At 40.8% G+C, this 25,644-nt stretch overlaps 1 non-coding gene across 1 annotated transcript; it reads right to left on the bottom strand.

Moving 5' to 3' along the window:
* Nucleotides 1-24,759: 24,759 nt before the first annotated feature.
* On the bottom strand, nucleotides 24,760-24,864 carry LOC131228401 (small nucleolar RNA R71). Its single transcript, XR_009162904.1, has one exon. It is a non-coding gene; the product is annotated as a small nucleolar RNA R71 (small nucleolar RNA).
* Nucleotides 24,865-25,644: the final 780 nt, after the last annotated feature.

Genomic DNA, 25,644 nt, shown 5'->3' with positions numbered 1-25,644 from the left:
TTCAAACCATCATCATTCCCATGCATTTCACGGTCATCCCAAACAATTCCGTGTTGATTCACGGTCGTTTCGAGGCATTTTGCGGTTAATTCCCCTCACTTCACGGTCATTTGCATGCATTTCGCGGTCAAATCGCTTTAAACCATGATCATTCCCATGCATTTCGCGGTCATCCCAAACAATTTCGTGTTGATTCACGGTCGTTTCAAGGCATTTCGCGGTCAATTCCCTTCACTTCACGGTCATTTGCATGCATTTTGTGGTCAAACGCTTCAAACCATGATCATTCCCATGCATTTCGTGGTCATCCCAAACAATTCCGTGTTAATTCACGGTCGTTTCGAGGCATTTCGCGGTCCATTCCCTTCACTTCACGGTCATTTGCATGCATTTCGCGGTCAAATCGCTTCAAACCATGATCATTCCCATGCATTTCACGGTCATCCCAAACAATTTCGTGTTGATTCACGGTCGTTTTGAGGCATTTCGCGGTCAATTCCCCTCACTTCACGGTCATTTGCATGCATTTCACGATCAATTCCCTTTAGTTTTGGAGGACTTATCACCTACAACCGAGATACATATGCACATACAAATTTCTGACCCATGAGAAATTTCACTCATCCAACACTTCCTCTCAACTTCAAGTGTGGCCCACCCTCTCATCTCCAATCTCAACCATTCATCCTTCATCAATCTCCATTAAAAGTGAAGGTACGCAAGGGAGCAAGGAAAAGGAAGATAAGGTGGGTGCTTTGTCACATACATTTGGATGTATGTGATCTATTTAACCCATACACGTCCATCTACACCAGACGGCGTGGCCCACTCTATCACAGGTGATGATCCACACCATCCACTGTTGGGATGGGCCCAATGCATCTTTTATATGTGTATATATATATATGTGTATGATATATTTTATATAATATATGTATATAATATATAATATAATATGTACTTATATATATATTACAATATAAGTACCACTAGTTAGTTGTAAAATATATGGTGGTGATTTAAGTTCCCCTATTAGGAAACTCCCTACCTTTGATTTGCTCCTTGATGCTCCTGATGGGTTGGTATAAAGCCACAGAGACCAATGGATGTACGATGTAGAAAAACGATATTGGTTTCCCCAATTGGCATCCTTTCGACCCTATCGACGCTTAGTTTACCATCAAAAATCATGAAAGACATTCCTAAACATGATAAAAACACTTGGTGGGAGAATTTGGATAATCAAACTGGGCACTTCTCTTTCAAGTATTTCAATTAATTACTATATCGTTTAGGTTGGATTTCAAATAAATATTATGGTGGGCCCTACCCATGTGGTGGAGCCATATTGATGTATTTCGGGCAATTGGGAGGCCCACCTTGATATATATATATAAGGCCCATGAGGTTAGGCCCATTCGACGTCTTGGTGGCCCGATGTCGAGGCCCACTCCGATATATATAAGCATGGGTTATGGCCCATTCAATGTACATAAGGCCCACTAATGCGGCCCACTTGACTTATATAAGCCCATATGAGATGGCCCATTTGATGTAGCACGAGGCCCAATGAGATGTATATTAGTCATTGCAATGTGTTCATTTTGTGTAATGGTGCTTTATGGCAAGCCTTGGGAACAATGTTGGTTTGACGTCCACATTGTAAGGACATTGTTTCAGCATTGTCATACTCCTTAAGGCCACTGATAGGTTCATATTTATACTCTGCAGGCCTTTATTCATGTTTAGTATAGATCCATGGTTCATGATCATTCGCATTTCACGGTCATTTCCATGCATTTCACCGTCAATTCCCTTCACTTCACGGTCATTTCCATGCATTTCACCGTCAATTCCCTCCACTTCTTTCCATAAGCTTATGCACGATTGATGCGTGCGGGTGACGCCAGAACGCTAGCCATAGTTTCGCCGTAGTTGGACGGACAATTCCATGCATTTCACGATCAATTCCGAAATTTCCTTCCCCTCACTTCATGGGTCATTTGCATGCATTTCACGATCAATTCCCTTTATTTTTGGAGGACTTACACAAATTTCAAAAGGCGGTCGTACCACTAGTTGTAGGTGGTGATTGTTCCATGCATTTCACGGCTCATTTCCATGCAATGTATGGTCAATTCCGAAGATTCCCTTCATTCATAGTCATTTCCATGCATTTCACGGTCATTCCCTTCATTTCACGGTCATTTCCATGCATTTCACCGTCCAACTTCCCTTCACTTCACGGTCATTTCCATGCATTTCACCGTCAATTCTCTCCCAATTCCATGATTTCACGATCAATTCCCTTCACTTCATGAAATTCCATGCATTTCACGGTCAATTCCAATAATTCCGTGCATTCGAGTGTCCAACTTCCCACACTTGAAAGAAATCGAAATTGTCTGTGATCGACTACCTCCTGTCATCCAATTCCTTTGTTGGTCAGATTGGGAACATTTCCTTGGCTGTGCTACCACACCATTTGTGGTTGCTAAATGTGACCCAAGTTCTTCGATCTGCTGATGATGGCCCACCTTGTCAACTTCACTTCCTGTACTAAGCAACGGTTGGGATCCTTTCCCATTTGATGTATTGAATGATGCACTCTCTCGCCCATTGACATCTCTTGTACCCCCATCTGTATGTAAACCGAGTTCCTTGCTGGGCAGATGGTAGGGAACCTCCGCCACTTGGAATCCTTCACCAGAAGATGATGGCGGCCCTTTATCTATGAATCCATGGAGTAACATACCCACCAGTGCATTACCATTTCCTTCTGCCCCTTCATGTAAATCAAGACCCATGATTAGTGGATGGTGGCTTCCCTCCACTTCAAATACTTTTTGAGATGATGATAGTGGTTCATTCTCTATCAACCCATGGAATAACACACCCTCTAAATCACTACAATCTCCTTCTCCCCCTTCATGCAAATAGATATCCTCAATTTTAAGATGGTGGCCTACCTCCACTTCAGATCCTCCACCAGATGATGAAACTGGCCCTCTCTCTATTGACTCATTAAATGATATATCCTCGCATTTGTCATTATCTCATACCTCTTGTTCATGCAAATTAATCCTTTTGATCGGTGGATGGTGGTCCACTTCCACTTCAAATCCTTCACCTGATGATTTCTCTATTGACCGATGCAATATCACATCCTCCAGTCCATTATCATATCCTTCTTTGAGCACTTCGATCAATAGAGATTCTTTACCAGATGATGATGGACAATCATTCTCAATTGACCCATACAACAACATACCCTCGATTCCATCACCATCTCCTCCCCCTTCTTCATTTAAATCGAGCTTCATGATCAGTGAATGGTGGCCCACCTCCTCCACTTGAAACCCTTCCCCAGTCAATAAGATTGTGGTTGCTGGACCATTGAGGTACATTTTCGATATATCGATATTTACTCGATATATACTTAGTTCGATATATCGAAATATCGGAGATATAATCAATAATTGCACTAAAAAAATCAGTTCGACGCTGGACATTTTCTGACAATTTCCGATATATCGAAATCTAGTCGATATATCGATACCCCAATATATCGACATCTACTCGATTATATCGATAATACAATTTAAAAAGCATTTTGTCGCTGGACAGTGTGTGACCATTTTCGATCAATCGAATAATAGTCGATATATCGATCGGTTGTAAGGATGACTTACTACTATTATATCGACTAGATTTCGATATAATCGAGAACTTACTCTACCATTAATCGATTAAGTTTCGATTATATCGAAGAGTTTAGATATATCGTGTTCTATTCGATATATCGAAGTGTAATTTTTCCGTTTTTTTTCTAATGTGTTATTATTATTATTTTTTATATATATATATTGGTTTTGCTTTTTAGGTTAGCTTGTTAGTACACACCCATGTCGGTACACACTCCATGTTATCCAAGTTGTGTTCATAGTGTGCTTCTTCTAGTCTCTTAAGTTGCAGGGTCATTTGCATGTATTTCGCGGTCAAATCGCTTCAAACCATGATCATTCCCATGCATTTCACGGTCATCCCAAACAATTTCGTTTTGATTCACGGTCGTTTCGAGCCATTTCGCAGTCAATTCCCTTCACTTCACGGTCATTTGCATGCATTTCGCGGTCAAATCGCTTCAAACCATGATCATTCCTATGCATTTGCGGTCATCCTAAACAATTCCGTGTTGATTCACGGTCGTTTCGAGGCATTTCGCGGTCAATTCCCTTCACTTCACAGTCATTTGCATGCATTTCGCGGTTAAATCGCTTCAAACCATGATCATTCCCATACATTTCGTGGTCATCCCAAACAATTCCGTGTTGATTCACGGTCGTTTCGAGGCATTTCGCGGTCAATTCCCTTCACTCCATGGTCATTTGCATGCATTTCGCGGTCAAATCGCTTCAAACCATGATCATTCCCATGCATTTCACGGTCATCCCAAACAATTCCGTGTTGATTCACGGTCGTTTCGAGGCATTTCGCGGTCAATTCCCTTCACTTCACGGTCAGTTGCATGCATTTCACGGTCAATTTGCTTCAAACCATGATCATTCCCATGCATTTCACGGTCATCCTAAACAATTCCGTATTGATTCACGGTTGTTTCGAGGCATTTCGCGGTCAATTCCCTTCCCTTCACGGTCAGTTGCATGCATTTCGCGGTCAATGAGCTTCAAAACATGATCATTCCCATGCATTTCACGGTCGTCCCAAACAATTCCGTGTTGATTCACGGTCGTTTCGAGGCATTTCGCGGTCAATTCCCTTCACTTCACGGTCAGTTGCATGCATTTCGCGGTCAATTCGCTTCAAACCATGATCATTCTCATGCATTTCACGGTCGTCCCAAACAATTCCGTGTTGATTCACGATCGTTTTGAGGCATTTCGCGATCAATTCCCTTTCCTTCACGGGCAGTTGCATGCATTTCGCGGTCAATTCGCTTCAAACCATGATCATTCTCATGCATTTCACGGTCATCCCAAACAATTCCGTGTTGATTCACGGTCGTTTCGAGGCATTTCGCGGTCAATTCCCTTCACTCGCATGCATTTCGCGGTCAAATCGCTTCAAACCATGATCATTCCCATGCATTTCGCGGTCATCCCAAACAATTCCGTATTGATTCACGGTCATTTCAAGGCATTTCGTGGTCAATTCCCTTCACTTCACGGTCATTTGCATGCATTTCGCGGTCAAATCGCTTCAAACCATGATCATTCCCATGCATTTCGCGGTCATCCCAAACAATTTCGTTTTGATTCACGATCGTTTCGAGGCATTTCGCGGTCAATTCCCTTCACTTCACGGTCAATTGCATGCATTTCGCGGTCAAATCGCTTCAAACAATGATCATTCCCTTGCATTTCACGGTCATCCCAAATAATTCCGTGTTGATTTACGGTTGTTTCGAGGCATTTCGCGGTCAATTCGCTTCACTTCATGGTCAGTCAGATGCATTTCACGATCAATTCGCTTTAAATCATGATCATTCCCATGCACTTCACGGTCGTCCCAAACAATTCTGTGTTGATTCACGGTCGTTTCGAGGCATTTCGTGGTCAATTCCCTTCACTTTACAGTCATTTGCATGCATTTCGCGGTCAATTCACTTTAAACCATGATCATTTTCATGCACTTCACGGTCATCCCAAACAATTCCGTGTTGATTCACAGTTGTTTCGAGGCATTTCGCGGTCAATTCCCTTCACTTCACGGTCAGTTGCATCATGAATTGATGTGAATTGACCGTGAAATGCCTCGAAATGACCGTGAATCAACACGCAATAGTTTGGGATGACCGTGAAATGCATGGAATTGTCCGTGAAGTGGAGGGAATTGACGGTGAAATGCATGGAAATGACCACGAACTGATTGAAATTGACCGCAAAGTGAATGAAATGGATTTTCGACCATCAACCTGATGGAATCTTGGAAAATAACTAGGTTAGTTGGCTAAAGTATCTTCTCCTACCCCAAAATCATATAGGGTACATCAAGTAACTAATTTTGGTTTAGAAGATATTCTTGTTAAATGAATAGAGAAATAAATGAAAAAAAGAGAGAATTTTTTTTTATATGCTTATATATACATATTTATATAAATATGTATTACAGAAAATTGTAGGTAGAATAAAGTTCTCCATGTAAAAAATAAAAAATAAAAAATAAAAAAATTTACATAGACTTTTATGGACTGCAGTTATGGCTACGGCTATAATCTGTAGCTATATCTTCGATTCATATCGAATACACTTCGATTAATCGAAAATTGCAGGATTTTTTATGCATAGTTGCCGGACAGTTTTGGACTTTTTTCGATTAATCGAAAGACATTCGATATATTGAAGTACATATCGAAAGACCTTCGATGCATAGTAGAGGACATATTGAAAAAGCATTGGCTGCGGTTATCTCTTCGGTTATAATCCGTAGCCATAGATACCAGGATTTTTTTTTTTCCCGGTCGTAATCTCCACTGCATTTGTGGGTCTTTTTATAAGGTATGTGTTATATCCAAACTGTCCATCTATTTGGCGAACTCGTATTGACGCTTGGGAAGAAAAATAAGATAGATTTAGTTATCAAGTGGACCACACTGTAAAAGGCAGGGGAAGATTGAACGTCTACCATTGAAGCCCTTTTAGGGGTCTCAGAAGTTTTGGATCATTACAAAATTTGTTTTTCCTCTTCATCCAGGTCTTTGTGACATTATGAATAGATTGGATGGAAAATAAATGTTACGGTGGGCCCTACAAAAGTTTCCACGGTGAAAATTAATTTTCTGCTGCTCTTTGTGGTGTGGTCCAGTTGCTCTTTGGATATGATTTTTTTTGCTTGGATAATGTTTCGAAATGATCTCGAAATATGGATGGACGTTGTGGATATAATAAATACGTAGCTGTGGGGCCCATGTAACTTTGATATCTTTTGAACCATTCGTACAACTCGGAGTTCGAGGAGTGTCAGCGCTCGTCTTCGAGTACCACCTATCCGCTTGAAGGAGCAAGCAGGGGGCATTTTCGACCTTTGGCAAGTCATCCGTACAGCTGGGGCGTATTCTCGCAATGGAAAATTAGGTGGGCTTGGTCTCGTAAATTGGGCCATAAATGGGTCGTACAGACGCAAATTTCCCTTTCCCACGCCATGGCGGGACGGGGATTTCCAGCGGAAGCCTTTCAAAGGAAGTTACAGCGCAACATGCTGGGTGGGGCACACCGTGATGTTTGTGAGAAATCTACTTCGTCCATCTTCTTTTTTGAGATCATTTTAGGAAATTCGAACAAAAATTAGGTGGATTGAAAACTCAAGTGGATCACATGAGAGGAAACAGTGGGGATTCAGTGAGCACCGTTGAAACAATCTTATGGCCATAAAAGATTTTTAAAGGATATTTTTGTGTTTTCACTTCATCCCAGTAGGATTGACCTTATAAATGGTTTGGATGGCATAAAAATATCAAGGTGAAGCCCAGGAAGATTTCAACGGTAGGAATTTCTTTCCCCAATTTTCTCTCTCGTGTGAGCCACTTGGATTTTGGGTACAAATAATATTTTTTCTAATGTAATAAAATGATCTAGAAAAACGGATGGATGGAGTGGATTTCTCACAAACATCATGGTAGGACCCACCCGACATCCTTGCGCATGAACTTCCTGCGAATAGGCTTTCGCATGAAATCCGCGTCCCGCCATACCGGGGTCACGTCACAATCCACGTCCGGACCATTGTCCTGATGGTCACCAAACGTGATGTTACTGCCACGTAGAGTTCAAACACGTGAGGACATGTTTCAATGATCCAAACCGTTTAACGAATGGGTCTCACAGTGATTGGATGGACAATATAAAAAAATCATCCAACTTCAATTCCTGGATGGTTTTGCTATTTCCCTTTGAAAAAAGACCATCTTCTTAACCATCCTTTTGTGTCCATTGATCAAAAGGGTTAGAATCTTCTGATCTAAAATATTTTCAATTGGTCCCTCATCAATCGTGTATCTCATCAGATCAATGGTTTGGATCATCAAACCGTGGATCCCACACGCCAGCAGGATCCATAATTTCCTCAAAAAGTGAGGCAACGAGCAGTTCACGTGATTTACAGAGTAATAGAGAAATGAGAAATTTACGACTGTGGGACCCCCCTTTTATCCGTTGGATATTCTTGAAACAATACAAACTTGACATGCGCACTCAGACCTCTTCGTACGGACGACAAATTCCAGGACGAAAATACCCCTTCTTTTCACGGTAACGGATTGGGTACGCCTCCTGCCACCCGCCGATGGCGGATCGTCAGTGGTATGTGGGGCCCACCCTGATGTTTGCTTTTCATCCATGCCGTTCGTATATTTTTCCAGATCATTTTATGGTATGAGACCAAAAATGAGATATATCCAAGTCTCAAGTGTGCCACATTATAGGAAACAGTGTTGAATGAGCGTCAACCATTAGAAACTCAGTTGGAGCCCACTGTGATGTTTGCAAGAAATCCTCTCCGTCTAAGTTCATTCATAGGGTCACAAAGACCTGGATGGAGAGGAAAAACAAATTTCATAATGATCCAAAACTTCTATAACCCAAGGGTTTCAATGGTAGACGTTCAATTCCCCACTGCCTTTTACAGTGTGGTCCACTTGATAGTTAGAACTATCTTATTTTTCGTCTCAAGCCTTAATATTAGCTCGCCAAATAGATGGACGGTTTGGATATAACACAGGCCTCATGATGGGACCCACAAAAGTAACACATAAAAAAAAAAAAAAAAAAGAAAAAAAATAACAAGGACTGCCGCGGCACTACCGCAGGTTGGGTGGCAGTGCCGGGCCGTCCGGCAGTTTTTTAATTTTTTTAAATACTCTCCTTTACATTTTTCTCTAATACATAATTATATATATATATATATATATATATATATATATATATATATGTAAGTATATAAAAATATTTTTTTATCTTTTATTTCATTTCTTTGTCCATGTATTCAACAAGCATATCTCCTAAATTAGAATGATTTTTTTTTTTTTTTTTTTACACACACACTCACACTACTGGAATTTCACCACCTATGGATACTCGAACGCTTAACTGGGTGTTGAAATTCCTAAGAGTCTACCACCCGAGCAAGAGTAAGGATCCAAAAACTAGAATGATTTGCTTAAAGTAACGTATCATATATGATTTTGGGGTAGGAGAAACTAATTTAGCGGGGCAAGCATGAGATTCAGCGGGGCAAACATGAAATTCAAAGGGGCAAACATGAAAATGAGAGGGCAAGCATGAAAATTAGCGGGGCAAACATGAAAATGAGAGGGCAAGCATGAAAATTAGCGGGGCAAACATGAAAATGAGCAGGCCAAACATGAAAATGAGCGAGGCAAGTATGAAAAAGAGCGGGGCAAACATGAAAATCAGCAGGGGAAATATGAAAAGCAACGAGGCAAACTAGAAAAACAGCGGGGCAAACTGAAATATGAAAGGGGCAAAATAGAAAATCAGCGGGGGAAACATGAAAATCAGCAGGGGAAACATAAAAAGCAGCGGGGCAAACTAGAAAATCAGCGGGGCAAACTGAAATATGAGTGGGGCAAACTAAAATCAGCTGGGGAAACATGAAAATTAGCGGGGGAAACATGAAAAGCAGTGGGGCAAACTAAAATCAGCTGGGGAAACATGAAAATTAGCTGGGGAAACATGAAAAGCAGTGGGGCAAACTAGAAAATCAGCGGGGGAAACATGAAAAACAGCAGGGCAAACTAGAAAATCAGTAGGAAAAACATGAAAAGCAGCAGGGCAAACTGAAATATGAGTGGGGCAAATTAAAAAAACAGCGGGGTAAACTAGAAAATCAGCGGAGGAAACATGAAAAGCAGCGGGGCAAACTAGAAAAACAGCAGGACAAACTGAAATATGAGCGGGGCAAACTAGAAAATCAGCGGGGGAAACATGAAAAGCAGTGGAGCAAACTAGAAAATCAGTGGAGAAAACATGAAAAGCAGCGGGGCAAACTAGAAAAACAGTGGGGCAAACTAGTAAATCAGCAGGGGAAACATGAAAAGTAGCGGGGCAAACTAGAAAAACAGTGGGGCAAACTAAAATATGAGCGAGGCAAACTAGAAAATCAGCGGGGCAAACTGAAGTATGAGCAGGGCAAACTAGAAAAACAGTGGGGCAAACTGAAATATGAGTGGGGCAAACTAGAAAAACAGTGGGGCAAACTGAAATATGAGTGAGGCAAATAAAAAAAAACAGCGGGACAAACTGAAATGTGAGTAGGGCAAACTATCTGATTTTGTTGATAAATTTGGAACTTTAAACATCTTTTCTTTGAGAGTAATGATCTCCTACACCCGGCTGAAAATGAGAGAAAATTTATCAGCTGAAAATCGAAGATAGCGAAGAAAAATCCCTCAATCTCAAGAGAAAATGAAAACAAATCAAAGCTCATGTAAAGAAGATACTTGGAAAACGCCAACAGAGAGAGAGAGAGAGAGAGAGAGAGAGAGAGAGAGAGAGAGAGAGAGAGAGAGAGAAGAGGGTTTGGGGCTTTGAGGTGCAGCAAGAGGGAGAACAAGAGTTAAGGGTTTGGGGCGAGAGAACGGTTTGGGATTGGAGGTCGAGCACAGATTATGAGAAACCTTTGGAGGAAGTTGGGATGCTAGGTGGGGCCCAATGTGATGTTTGTGAGGAATCCACATCGTCCATCCATTTTGAGAGATCATTTTAGGACATGAGACCAAACATGAGGTGGATCCAAAACTTAAAGTGGGCTACAAAAGAGATGAGAAATCCACACCGTCCCTTTTTTAATATTTAGAATGGTTTATAACAGTTCCAAATTTGGAACAGCTTAAAACCATTCCTAAATCAAAGATAGAACCGTTCTAAATTCGCAATTTTGGTGTAGTGACAAAATTATCTGTATACCAAGAGTCATACTAGGAGGCCCTTATCTCTCTTTTAAGATTTTACAAGCACCTATATGCAACTGTTAGAAAGAAACCTCATTTTTCATGACATGCTCTCTTTAGTCTTTTTCTTCCCTCGTCAATATAACAAATCCATGATACACAAACTCAATTACAACAAGCTACCTGCCGACAAGTTCACAAAACCATGATCCCTATATCTTGGAATGCTAGCATGAAAAGCCCGTTGTAAAACATCAATCCAAGCTGCAAATATGGACTCTTTTAACTGAGCCCACTTGAGGATTTACCGATTTTTCTAAAAGGAATCATAAGGTCCATGCCTAACTATGCAAGTTTGATGGATCTAACTGTGACAGCACCCTAAACTCACATAGATTTTAAAGTTGCTACCCTCAAACCTTAGACACTTCTTTAGTTGAACGTTGACCATTACATAGTTTTATGCCACTAATTAGAACATTAAGATTATCCTATTGAAATTTTTTATACTACTCTTTCCGGAATGAGACTGAACAGACCAGTCCAAATCATGGATGAACGATGTGGATTCCTTACAAACATCACAGTGGGCCCCACTTAGCATCCGAACTTCCTCCAAAGGTCTCTCATAATCCGTGCTCGACCTCAAATCCCAAACCGTTCTCTCGCCCCAAACCCTCAACTCTTGTTCTCTCTCTCGCTGCGCCTCAAAGCCCCGAAGCCCCAAACTCTCTTCTCTCTCTCTCTGTTGGCATTTTTCAAGTATTTTCTTTACATGAGTTTTGATTTGTTTTCATTTTCTCTCGAAATTGAGGGATTTTTCTTCACTATTTTTTATTTTTAGCTGATGAAACCCTCTTCTCTCTCTCTGGTGAATTTTCTCTCATTTTCAAGTTTGCCCCATTGATTTTCTAGTTTACCCCGCTCATATTTCTGTTTGCCCCGTTAATTTTCTAGTTTGCCCCGCTCATTTTCATGCCTGCCCCACTCATTTTCATGATTGCCCCGCTCAATTTTCATGCTTGCCCCACTCATTTTAATGTTTCCCCCACTGATTTTCTAGTTTGCCTCGCTCATTTTATATTTCCCCCGCTGATTTTCATGTTTCCTCCGCTCATTTTCATGTTTCCCCCGCTTTTTTTTTTTCTAAAAGGAGGATGATGTCCCCAAAACTTTTGATAAATGAACAGACGATGTACAAGGAACATTTTCGGGTGGGCTCCACAAAAAACATCGGGCCTCACCTATCATATCTGCTATTAAGAGAAAGAGAAACGAGAAAAAATGTGCCCAGCTGCCCCTCAATGGGCATAAACACTACCGGGAAGACACCACCTCACTCACCAACAACAAGGAGGCAAATCCGACTCCTCCACTCTTCGACCTTTTTAAAATCCCACGGGCTGAAGCAACCACTCTTCCTACCTACAATATTCCACCTATACAAACCAACCAGCTGCCTATACCACTGACTCAAGCAGGCCACACCTTCCCATCCAGCCATCCCAACTTCTGACCATAGACCATAGTTTGCTGTTATGATCTCACATCCAAGACCCTAAACCAACCTTAGCGACAACACCTCCAAGGGAAGGCCCACCACAACAACCCATAGGCAGCATCCACTAGAAGAAGTAGGGAAGATAGACTGAAGCAGAGACTGAAATAGAGAACGAAGGAGGCAGCAGCTTCTCAACAGCAACCTATGACGAGGACCTTGTCTGACCAGTTGTCTCACCCAATTGGATCACAAGCTCTGTTTTTCCAGCACCATATGAGAGAGGCATCCCATACCAAGATCAGGGAAGCCAATCAGGAGGATCACTTGCCACGGCCTCCCCAAACACCGAAAGCCCAAAAAATAGGAAAACAACTTGTACACTACACATGAGAGGATCTAACAGAGCCTAGCCATCAAGGTTTAACTTCACCGTAGGCTCCCCATTGAAAAGGACCGAGAACCAGCAATTTTCCCAGCATGCCTCCATCAAGGAAATTCATCTATCACTAAAACTAAATCGCCTCATCACCTTCTTGAGAAAAACCTAATCCACCCTATCATAGGCTTTCTCAAGGTTAAGCTTAAGAATGAGATTGCCGCCTCTAGCTTTCTTGTCATTGTTGTGCATTACCTCAAGTGTCATAGCAACATTCTCTGTAATAGACCTGCCTTTCACAAAAGCCCCTTGCTCCATGGAAATAAGCCTAGGGAGGATCTTACTCAAGCGGAAAGCTAGGATCATTGAGAAGATTTTATAAATAACATTGCAAAGGCTAATCGACCGGTAGTCTACAAACCCTTTAGCGGACGGATTCTTTGGGAGAAGACTGATTAACGATGCCGTAAACGCTCTATGCATCTGACCTCCTTCCATGAAGAAACACGCTGCCTTATGAATATCATCCCCAACCGCTTTCTCATGTTTCCTCCGCTGATTTTCTAGTTTGCCTCGCTCATATTTCAGTTTGCCCCCCTGTTTTTCTAGTTTGCCCCGCTCATACTTCAGTTTACCCCGCTGTTTTTCTAGTTTGCCTTGCTCATATTTCAGTTTGCCCCGCTCATATTTCACTTTGCCCCACTATTTTTCTAGTTTGCCCCGCTCATACTTCAGTTTGCCCCGCTGATTTTCTAGTTTGCCCCGCTCATATTTCAGTTTGCCCCGTTGTTTTTCTAGTTTGCCCCGCTTATACTTCAGTTTGCCCTGCTATTTTTCTGGTTTGCCCCGCTCATATGTCAGTTTGCCCCACTCATACTCCAGTTTGCCCTGCTATTTTTCTAGTTTACCCTGCGTATATTTCATTTTGCCCCGCTGTTTTTCTAGTTTACCCCGCTCATATTTCAGTTTGCCCCGCAGTTTTTCTAGTTTGCACCGCTCATATTTTAGTTCGCCCCGCTGATTTTGTAGTTTCCCCCGCTCATTTTCATGCTTGCCCCGTTGATTTTTATGTTTGTCCCGCTCATTTTCATGCTTGCCCTGCTCTTTTTCATGTTTGCCCCACTCTTTTTCATGCTTGCCCTGCTCATTTTCATATTTGTCCCGCTCATTTTCAAAGAGCTTGAAACCAGTATGGATTCCTTTGTTGCAGCTTGAATGCCACAAATCGTTCATGTCATTAGCTGGCGTTTGAACTACACAAACCTAACTTGGAAATGCTAGTTATGTGCAAACCTTAGCATTTGGTTGAATATGTAGTTGTGGTCACTTTTCAATTCACTCGGTGTTTGGAAAGACCTTGAGAAAGAAACCCAACTAAGAAGCTTTTTGTTACCTGAGTTTACACCTCAAATAATAACTCCCATCGTTCTAATTGTTTTAACCAATTGTAGAATCCATTAGAATAGCAATTTATGAAAATTTAACTCGGGGGCTAAATGCAGGGCTGAGAATACATGAATAAAGCTTCCATGGAATTTCCATTCTATAAACATGTCTGAGGATACATTTGAGACTATGTCATATAAGCCTTTTTAACATGTATGGTGATCTATTTAGCCTTTTAAGCATGAGAGGCTATCCTTAGGTAGCTGTTGCATTAGTTGTATACTCTGTACTGATATTTCTCTTTATGGTAGTGTAATAGTGCTTGAGGAACTACTTATGGATCTTGGAAAATAACTATGTTTGTTGGCTAAATTAGCTTCTCCTACCCCAAAAATCATATGTGGTACGTTAAGTAAATCATTCTATCCTAGGAGATATGCTTGTTAAATAAATAGACAAAGAAATGAATTAAAAGATAAGAAAATATTTTTATATACTTATGTATACATATTTACATAATTATGTATTAGAGAAAAATGTAAGGGAGAAAAAATTCTCCCTTTAATTTTTTTTTATTTTAAAAAGAGCCCAAACTGCCGCGGCACTATCGCCGGTTCGGCGGTAGGTTCGGCGGCACTGTCGCCAAACCGGTGGTAATGCCGCGACACTCTGTTCTCTTTTTTTTTTTTTCCGCTGTATTGCTTTTATGGGTCCCATCATGAGGTTTGTGTTGTATCCAAACCGTCCATCTATTTGGCGAGCTCATATTAAGACGTGACATGAAAAATAAGATAGATCTAACCATCAAGTGGACCACACTCTAAAAGGTAGTGGGGAATTGAATGTCTACCATTGAAACCCTTTTAGGAGTTACAGAAGTTTTGGATCATTATGAAATTTGTTTTTCCTCTTCATCCAGGTTTTTGTGACCCTATGAATGAACTTAGACGGGGAGGATTTCTCACAAACATCACAGTGGGCCCCACTTGAGTTCCCATTGCCGAATGGTCCGTCAGCGCTCGTCTCTACACGCCAGCCAGAGGAAGGCAAGGGTATTTTCGTCCTCAAATTCGGTGTCCGTACAAGGAGGTCCAAGTGCGTATATTAAGTTTGTATTGCTTCGTAAAAACCACTGGATAAAAGGTGGGGTCCACAGTCGTAAATTTCTCTAAAGAAATTTGGGACTGTGGACCCCACCTTTTATCCAGCTGTTTTTATGAAATGATACAAACTTAGTTTGAGAACTTTGACCTGCTCGTATGGACAACTAATTTGAAGACGAAAATACCCCTCCTTTTACAGAAACGGATTGGGTACTCCCCTGCCACCAACCTATGGCGGATGGTCGGTGGTCTGTGGGCCCCACCATGATGTATCCTTTTCATCCATGTCGTCCATATATTTTTTCACATCATTTTATGATATGAGACTAAAAATGAGGTACATCCAAATCTCAAGTGTACCACATTACAGGAAATAATGTTGAATGAGCGTTAACCATTAGAAACCTTTAGGGGGCTCATTCTGATGTTTGTGAGAAATCCTCCTTGTCTAAGTTCATTCATAGGGTCACAAAGACCTAGATGAAGAGGAAAAACAAATTTCATAATGATCCAAAACTTTTGTAATCCCTAAAAGGGTTTCAATGGTAGACGTTCAATTCCCCATTGCCTTTTATAGTGTGGTCCACTTGATAGTTAGATCTATCTTATTTTTCGTCTCAAGCCTTAAAATGAGCTCGCCAAATAGATGGATGGTTTGGATATAACACAAACCTCATGATGGGACCCAACCAATGTTACAAAGCTTTTACCCCGCTCAATTTCATGTTTGCCCAGCTGAATTTCTAATTTGCCCTGCTCAATTTTCATGTTCGAATCGCTCAAAGGAGATCAAAGTTACATGGGCCCCATAATTATGTATTTATTATATCCACCACGTTCATCCATATTTTGAGATCATTTAGGAGCATTATATATATATATATATAAAATCATATCCAAAGATCAACTCCACACCACAAAGAGCAGCAGGAAAATTGATTATTTCTTCGTTGTAATTCTCATGGCATTTTGTAGGTCCCATTATGAGGTATGTGTTGTATCCAAACCGTCCATCTATTTGGCGAGCTCATAATAAGGCTTGAGACGAAAAATAAGGTAGATCTAACCATCAAGTGGACCACATTGTAAAAGGCAGTGGGGAATTGAACGTCTACCATTGAAACCCTTTTAGGGGTTATAGAAGTTTTGGATCATTATGAAATTTGTTTTTCCTCTTCATCCAGGTCTTTGTGACCCTATGAATGATCTTAGACAGGGAGGATTTCTCACAAACATCACGGTGGGCGCCCTAAAGGATTCTAATGGTTGACGCTCATTCAACACTGTTTCCTGTAATGCGGTACACTTGAGATTTGGATATACCTAATTTTTGGTCTCATTTCATAAAATGATGTGAAAAAATATGTGGACAGCATGGTTGAAAAGCATACATCCACGGACCACCGACCATCCGCCGTTGGCTGGTGGCAGGCGGAGTGCCCAATCCGTTTCCGTGATTGGACAAGGGAGGGGTATTTTCGTCCTCAAATTCGCTGTCCGTACGAGCAGGTATAAGTTCCCAAGCTAAGTCTGCATTGCTTCATAAAAACTGCTGGAGAAAAGGTGGGATCCACAGTCGCAAATTTCTCTTCTAAAGGTTTCCGGAGTAGAACGTGTATTGCGTCCTACCCATACCGGCCTCCCCCTGGGAACGTGCAGGGGCTCCCAGTGCTCACCGTGATGTATGGGTTTTATCCACACCGTCCATCCATTTCTACGTGGAATTTTACCGAAGTGGACCAAATTTAGATAGATCAAAGGCTCAAGTAAACCACACCACAGGAAGCAGTGGTAATAATGCTGCTGGCTGTTGAAAATTTTCTAGGGCCCACCGTTATGTTTATTTGCCATCCAACCTATTTATAAAGTAATATAGAACTGGATGAAGGAAAAAAAATAAAAATAAATATCAGTTCAATCTAAAACTTCTGTGGCCCCTAAGAAGTTTTCAACAGTAAGAGATTAATCCTCATTGTGTGGTCCATATATATCGTTTATCTGCCTAAATAATTTTAGTCCTAGTCCATAAACATCCATGTATAAATGGATGGACGGTATGGATATATATCACTTTCTTTAGGTAAAATTTTCAAAAAGTGGCGATACTGCAAGCTGATTGTACAGTCATTCACCTGGTTATATAGTTATCCACCTGTGCTATTATTTCTTACTGCAGACCTATCATGTATGCCACTTAACCCACGTGCTAAGTAAGCCCGACCATAGTAATAGGAGGTATTCCTATCTAATCATCACGTGGGCCATACCATAGAAAACAATTAACAACCCTCCAAATTCACATGGTGGCTTAGATGATGTTGTACTTCATTTTTAGAGTGTCCTACTTCCATCTTTTAGCAATCTTTTGGTTAGGTTAGAAATCATGCACATGTAATGATGCACTCACACCCAACCCTAATAGATAACATATATCTTATCTAAACATGTGGAAGAATGAGCCTTCCATAAGGAAATTTTCTTAAATAAAAGTTATTATGTTTATGTTTACACCTAGCTTGACACCATCAAGTTAAATGGCTAGGAAGCTGCTACGTGACGGTACTGCCATATGAATATAATCGTGGAATTCCTATTGTCAATGTGATCCACATAAATAAATCGTAAAGGGAAAGCAAGACCTTTTTGAACGATGCATGTTATACATTCGGAAGGCAGAAACATATTGTTGTTATCATAGACATGCAGCATAATGTTAATAGCCATAACTTGTGTAATGACCTGAAAAGGCATGTGCTACATTAGGCAGTGACTTAGTTCCAACCTAATGATAAATTGTAATTGGTAGAATGAAGATTGGTAGCGGAAAAAAAAAAAAAAAAAAAAATCATACATAAATTCAAGAATCACCTGTAGATAAAAACCCAATCGCTTATGCTTCCGTGGCTATTGATCAATTTAGTAAAAAACCAAAAAAAAAAAAAATCATTCTATAGGATAAAAACATGATCAACCATAATTATTTGCTAGCTGATTAATTAATTAAATGAAGATGGTAGAAGTCGAATCCAAATGTAACTATATCTTGCTACCATCTTACCTTTTTTATAAATGCACCGGAAAACAAAGAGCTCCGGGCTTTTGCCAATCCAATTCAGGCCAACACCTTCTTTTATATTTTATAATTATTTATCTTTATGTTTTTACTTTTCAACAGTTCAATTTTCTAGTTTAATGATTTTATTTTTCACTAGAAGTATAATAGTATAATTTCACTCTCACAAGATTGTCAAAAAAAGTCTGCTATCCGCAAATCACTTAACGAGAATTTGTGGCTAGACAAACAATTGATCATTTCCCAATGACCATCCTGCTTATGAAGCCGACGCAGACGAACTAGATGACTGTGCCCGGCAGCCATTTTGTCTCTAGACAATATAGTCATTTGTTATCATTTCTTTTTATTGCCTTTTATTTTTATTATCCCAGTGCAGTGACACATTTATTATTTTAGCGAATGGAATCAAAGTATTTTTTTTAGTAATACTTTAATATTATTGAAACTAAGTGAACTATCACATAATTAAATTTTGTTAATTAATTGAAAACTAAGTAGCACTTACACACACATATACAACACGTCCGATTGAATTCAGAACCAACAATTTATATATTTGCTATTTCTTTCTTAGACAATACCCTGTAGAATAAGCTTATTCTCCAAGGGTTGTGCATGACCCATCTCGGTGTGCATTGCCCGACCGTAAGAGGTGGACGGATAAAAATTCAAGCCAATCCAACCACCGCGTAGAGTAGCACATGAATTTTGGAGGCTTTTGAGTGGTTGTCTACTGTATAACTTGCCTACTGTTTAGAAAAGCTCAATTTTTATCATCCAATCAGCAAAGTGGGGCTCAACGTGTAGGTCCATGTGGGCATGATATGTTGGCCCCACACAAACAAAGGCAAGGGAACAAGCGATAGCCAGGGTGAATAACTTCCGCATGCTGGTTCATGTGTAGGTGAATTATGAGCCCCTGACAGAACATCCAACCCTTATATCTGTTAAAGAGCTGGTTCTATAGAAGTACCTTAATTTGGACGAAAACAAACAAGAGAAAATGAAAAATTCAAATAACCTACCAGAGAACACATAATTTTCATGTGGAAAATTCTTGCAGAAAAAAATCAAAACATGAAGGGCCGATCAATTTACCATTAAAAGAAGATGGGATCTAGAGAATTTATTGCAAGAAATCCTACGTTTCTTCCCTTGGAGGCTCTCAAAATACTAGAAATGACCCTAAAAGTCACCTTTTCGGAAGAAAAATATAAAAAATGCTCACATAAGAGTGTACTAACACTTGGGCCTTTTTAATATGTGAAACATAAGTCATATGGGTTTATAAATGTGAATAAACCTATATTAATTTTGATATCATAATTTTAACAATATCATAAGGTGGGACAGAGTCGGTCATCAAATCGAACACAATTAAAAGAAATTAATGGATGAACGGAAGAGCTTTTAATGATCCAACCATTGACATCATGAGCAATGCAATAAATGGTCGATGCACCAAAAATGGCTGGATTGAATGGTCCAAGCTCTAAATCTTGTGGCCCATTATATAATTAGTTTGGATCATTAAAACATGACCCTAGATCCAACGGCTGAAGTCTTGACTGTACGATGCATTCTGCATACCTCTATTAAAAAAGTTAAAAATGGTGGCTAACCACACAGGTTGCTTGACTCATGAAGCCATGTATGCGCTTTGTCACAAAAATCAGACCGGTCCATGTCATCAGATGGGGCCACATATGTAAGAAAAATGTGGCACTGGAAAAAAATGACACCATGGTCACGTCTGTCATACATGTGGCTGACCTGGTCAATCCGGCCAGCATGATTTTCAGTCCACAACACAAACAAAACGACACCCACCTGGTGAACGGCCTAGATCATCGGAGTCCTACAACTGGTATTCCTCTTCCATTGTACTCAGAGCCGAGGCATTCTAATTCCTAGATGCCAGTTGGGAGTTCTGCCCCACATAAACCAATATGGAACACGTGTGCACATTCCTACCGTCCATCAGGTGGGCTCCACTGTTTAGATTTTATGGCTTCCCACATCTAGCTGTTCCACTCCTCAGGTGTAGGTCTGTCAATGGACTGGGCTGGCCCGTTGGTATTTTTCGCTTGGCTCGGGCTTAAAATTCAGGCCCGCTTCTCAATCGGTCTGAATTTGGATGCGGGCCTGAATTTGGATTGTGTATGCCCGGTCCATTAGGCTTGCAAGGCCAATTTTATACCCCGCCCAGCCCTTGGCTACGTTATGAGCCGTGGCTGCACTCGGGCCCTTGTAGAAAAATGTTGAGCTTGGCCAGGCATTAACCCGGCCGACGCGGATTGGGTACAAGGGCACCCATCCCTAGCTTAGGAATGGACAAGGCCACTGAGGGGCCACTGTCATGTATGCGTTTTATCCACACCGTTAATCCATTTTGCCATATTATTTCAGATTACAAGCCCAAAAATGAAGCAGTTCCATGACTCCAGTGGACCACACATTGGGGATTAAACACCTACCTACCATTAAAACCTTTTGGGCCACAGAAGTTTGTTTTACCTTCTTTCAAGTCTATGTTACCTTATGAATAGGTTGGATGGCAATTAACCATCGCAGCAGGCCTATGAAGATTCCGATAGTGAGTGTCATTATCACCATTGCTACCCATGTGCTTATTCCACTTGAGCCTCGGATCTGCCTCTTATTTTTTATTTTTTATTTTTCTTGTACCCTGAAATGATAGGGCAAATGGATGGATGGTGTGGATAATCTTATACACCAGGGTGTCCCTAAAAGTCCCTATGATTGGTAGCTAGATATAGGCAAGACTCAAATGAATTTCAATACAAAGGTCATGGATTTGAGTACTCATTATTACGTGTGCGTGGGTCTGAGGGTGCGTGTGTTGAGGGTCAAATATTGCATATCGGACCCAGTTGTTGCCTAGATTTATGAACATGGTACCATTTAATATCTCATTTTAATCATGTTTCTGTTGCAAGGTGGAATCAGGAGCATGGACTGAAAAATAGTATCAAAAGCATGAATTTGACACTCCGAAGTCATCAGAGCAAGGGACGGACTCCAGGGGACGAGGATCAACGGAATTACACTCCTGGGGTCCGCGAAAATTGAGAAACTGAAGCTCAAGCGGCCTGAAAGTCAGCCAAAATGCAAGATCATTAGGTTTCCGCCATCTGCTTGGTTCAAAACTTCATACATGGCCTGAAGACCATAAATTAACCGTACACGTCAAAAATCAGCCATTGGATCTTTGTGGAAATGTCTCAACAGACAGATCAGCCCACAAATTATCAATCTGGGGCCCGCCTGCTATCTCGAAATACTTCAAGTTTGGTGTCAACCGTTTAAATTATGTGGCAACCAGGTTGGTCGGAGCTGATCTCTCATATACATCAGCGTGGGACCCACATGTGCATTGCACATGTACAGCATAGGTGCACTAGCCGTGCACGGCAACACGTTTGACCGAGTCTCCCTCTCCAATTCGAATTTTTTCTTCTGCGGAAGAAACAGGGATCGCGGTTCGCTGTAGTGGGCCGCCATCTTCCAAAGACCAATCTAAACCGTCCATTAGATCATATTGGTCCACATTACCAATGCCTAGGTGGATGAACTTCAAAATACCAGCGACAATGGCATCTTAAACATTCTAACATAGGTCGAACGGTTGTAAGACTGATCAAGTGGGTCGCACCAACGGAAGGCAGAAACCATCCGTTCCTGACTAGAATTTCTGGAGGAAACCGATGGACGGCGTGGATTTCTCCATCGCTGTCAGTATTGAGCCCCACCAAGCTTTTCGCAGGCCCTGCGTTCGTGAAAACCGGACGCTGTGGGCTGTTCTATGATCAAGGGCATGGTCGGATCCATGATCCGGACCGTCCGCATGCTCGATCAGGTGGTCCTGACCCCCACCAAGAAGTCAGATTCCGAGTTTGGACGATCAGTCGTCCAAAATTTCAATCCAAACGCAAGTGCCTTTTGCGTTTCTGCTGCTGCGCACGCTGCTGCCGCGCCTGGCTGCGTAAAGAGGAGTGTCTTCGCACCCTATTCCGGGTAGGACTCCCGGACGACAGTCCTGTATAAGAGGACGGAAGAAAGGAGGCTGGAGGAGGCCTCGGTTTGGGGGAAGAAAGGAGGACGTGAAGAAGAGAGTGCAGTCGGGGGGCTGCTGCTGCTGTGCACGGCTGAGGATAAAAGAAAAAAAAGGGGAGCAGAAGCTTTGCTGCTGGACGTTGGCTGGATAAAGTATTGGACGGTGAATCTGGAAGGAGACAGGCAACAGGAAGGTTTCAACGTGGGAGTTTGGCAAGGAAGCTTGAGGTGGGCGTCAGCAAAGGCAGAGGTTTCTTTTTCTTCTTGTTTTCTTTTCTTCTTATTTGTATTTTAATTTATTTATTTTTTCCAGCCCATCCATGTCCGGCTAAACCTCTTAGCTAGGGCTAAGAGGTGAAGCTTGTAGCCTGATGGGAGAGATGTTGCTTGTGCCTTTTGATTAGATTGAAGAGATTTTTGATTTAATTTTATAGGAATATTTTTCCTAGCCTTTAATGGTCTGTTGTGACAGAAATTACAATGGGATTGCAAGGGCTTTGAATATTTCTTTCCTTTTTTTTTATGAAGTCAGGAAGCCCTGTTGTTCATCATTGCTCCATGGGCATGGTAGGATGACAGTACCCTTCCTGATCCTCATACATTGTTGATTGGTTGGTAATTAGTTTAATCCTGTTGTTTGCTTTGTCTCCTGGGCATGGTTAGATGATGGAATCCATTCTAATTCATATACCTTTCATCTCTTGAAAACCAGATCAAGTAAGTTCAGTTTGAATTCCATAAACATTGATGCAAGCATAAGATCTTCCTGATCTCTACAAGTGGATCCTCTGAATCCCTAGTTTCCTTCCTCTGAATTCCTTAAAGTTTTAGATAATTATTCCACAATTATTTGCTAAATTCTATTTGGTTTAGATCACATCTTAGTCTAGTTCTATTTCTACCTAGTTTCAGGAAACGTACAAGTTTCAGTCCCTGTGGATTCGACCTCGGTCTTACCGAGTTTATTACTACATCACAACCCTATACTTGGGGAGTGAACAAGTTTTTGGCGCCATTGCCGGGGACTGACGATTACGATTTTCTGAAATTAAGTGGTTTTAGGATTAGTTTAAGATTAGGATTTTACTAACCTTAGTTTTTATTTATTTATTTATTTTTATTTGAGTTCAAAACTAACTTGTTTCCTGTTTTATAGGATCTGGACATAAGTTTCTAAATTGGTAATTCCTTCCTAATTTCTCTACTTTTTCTGTTTTTAGAATTAAGGTTTAAATCTTAGAAATTTTCTAACTCTAGTATCCTCCCTTCTGTAGGAAATAGTTTATTTTTAGAAATTAGGTTATTTCTTTCCCTTTTTAGAAATTAACTTTCTATTTTTATTTTAGTAACTTTCTAAGTTTAACTCTTTTAAAATCTAATTTGTTTCCTAAATTAGTTTTAGAATTTTTGTTTAGAAACTAACCTTCTTATTTTGTAGGCCTTTAAGATAGAAATCTCTAATTCGGTAAGCTCCTTCCCTACTTTCTATTTTTCAATTCTCTTTTAGTAATCTACTTTCTAGTTTAGGACTCTCTTAATTTATTTTAGAAATTTTCACTTTCTTTTAGGAATTCTTTCTTTTAGAAGCTAGTTCACTTCTATCTTTCTTTTAAAGAATTGTTCTTCTCTTTTTAGAATCTAACTTATTTTATTTTGCAGGTTTTAACTCAGGACTCCAATTTGGTAATTTCTTTCCAACTCTCTCTTTCTTGCTAGATTTTCCTAGGGTTAAGTTCTTAATTGAGGGCTGCGAGTGTTTTCATGCCCAAGTGGGCCCGTGACGACACTCGACGTCTCTTGACTGAAGGAGGATTGGTTGAGGGGTTGACTATCCATCGCAGGACTAGACACCGCTCGAAATCCCCTGAGTTAACTGAGGTTATGGCTGAAGACCAACCTCCTCCACTTCCACCCAGGGTGGAGGATACCCAAGATGAGAATGAGGTGCAACAGGCACCCCCGCCTCGTACTTTACGAGATTATCTACAACCGGCGGGAGTGAGTATGCCCTCATGTATGATTTTTCCTGAAAATACAGGACAAATGGACATCAAGCCAGGAGTTATCCAACTCCTTCCCAAATTCCATGGACTTGAATCAGAAAGTCCATATTTACATTTGAAAGAGTTCGATGAGATTATAGCTACATTATGTTTTCCTAATGTATATGAGGATCAGAGTGAAACTCTTTCCTTTTTCCTTAAAAGAGAAAGCTAAGACGTGGTTACATTCATCTGCGTCCTAGATCCATTGGTACATGGAACGATATGCGAGGGAATTCATAAAAAATTCTTCCCACATCATAAAACGATTACCCTCGGAAAGCGATCATGAACTTTGCCCAAAAGGAAGATGAAACATTCTTCCAATGTTGGGAAAGGTTTAAAGATTTGTCAGTTCATGCCCACAACACGGATTTGAAACGTGGCGCATTACAAATTTTTCTATGATGGTGACGTCTTCCATGCGCCAAATGGTCGAGACAATGTGTAATGGAGAGTTCATCAACAAAGATGTTGACGAGGTATGGGATTACCTCGATAGTCTCATGGAAAAACACAATCATGGGACTATTACCCAATGGCGAACACCACGTCTAGGCCGACTCAATTAAAGGAAAAAGGTGGATTATATCTCTTGAAAGAAGAGGATGATCTCAAGTGTAAAGTGACTACGCTCATAAGGAAAGTTGAGGCCATCGAAGGAAAGAAGGATAAGGTCAATGAAATTGTTTGCGGCATCTGTGATTGCAACATTCACACAACTGAAAACTGTCCTACAATACCTGCCTTTCGAGGAGTGTTGAATGAACAAGCCAATGCCGTAAATAATTATCAAAGACCTTTTACTGGACCTAACTCTAACACATACAATCCTGGCTGGAAAAATCATCCAAACTTCAGTTGGAGAAATGGACAAACGGCGACTCCTCCAGGTTTCTTCAATCAAAATCCAAATCAAGTGAAACCTCAAGAGGAACCGGTTCAAAATCCCATACAAGAGCTGGCTCAGGCAATGCGAGGAATCACAGAATTTATGCAAAAGATAGATTCTCGTATGACGGTTATAGAAAAGGGGATGCTTCCTGCACAACCTCTCCCCAATCCTAAACCGCAGTACGAGAATAATGATCCCAGCTCTTCAAATCAGATGGGGCATGCTAAATCTATCACCACTCTTAGGAGTGGGAAGATCATT

This window comes from Magnolia sinica, chromosome 15 (genome assembly GCF_029962835.1).
Source record: "Magnolia sinica isolate HGM2019 chromosome 15, MsV1, whole genome shotgun sequence".
NCBI classification, from domain to species: Eukaryota; Viridiplantae; Streptophyta; class Magnoliopsida; order Magnoliales; family Magnoliaceae; genus Magnolia; species Magnolia sinica.
This window is presented reverse-complemented; position numbering and strand designations above follow the sequence as displayed.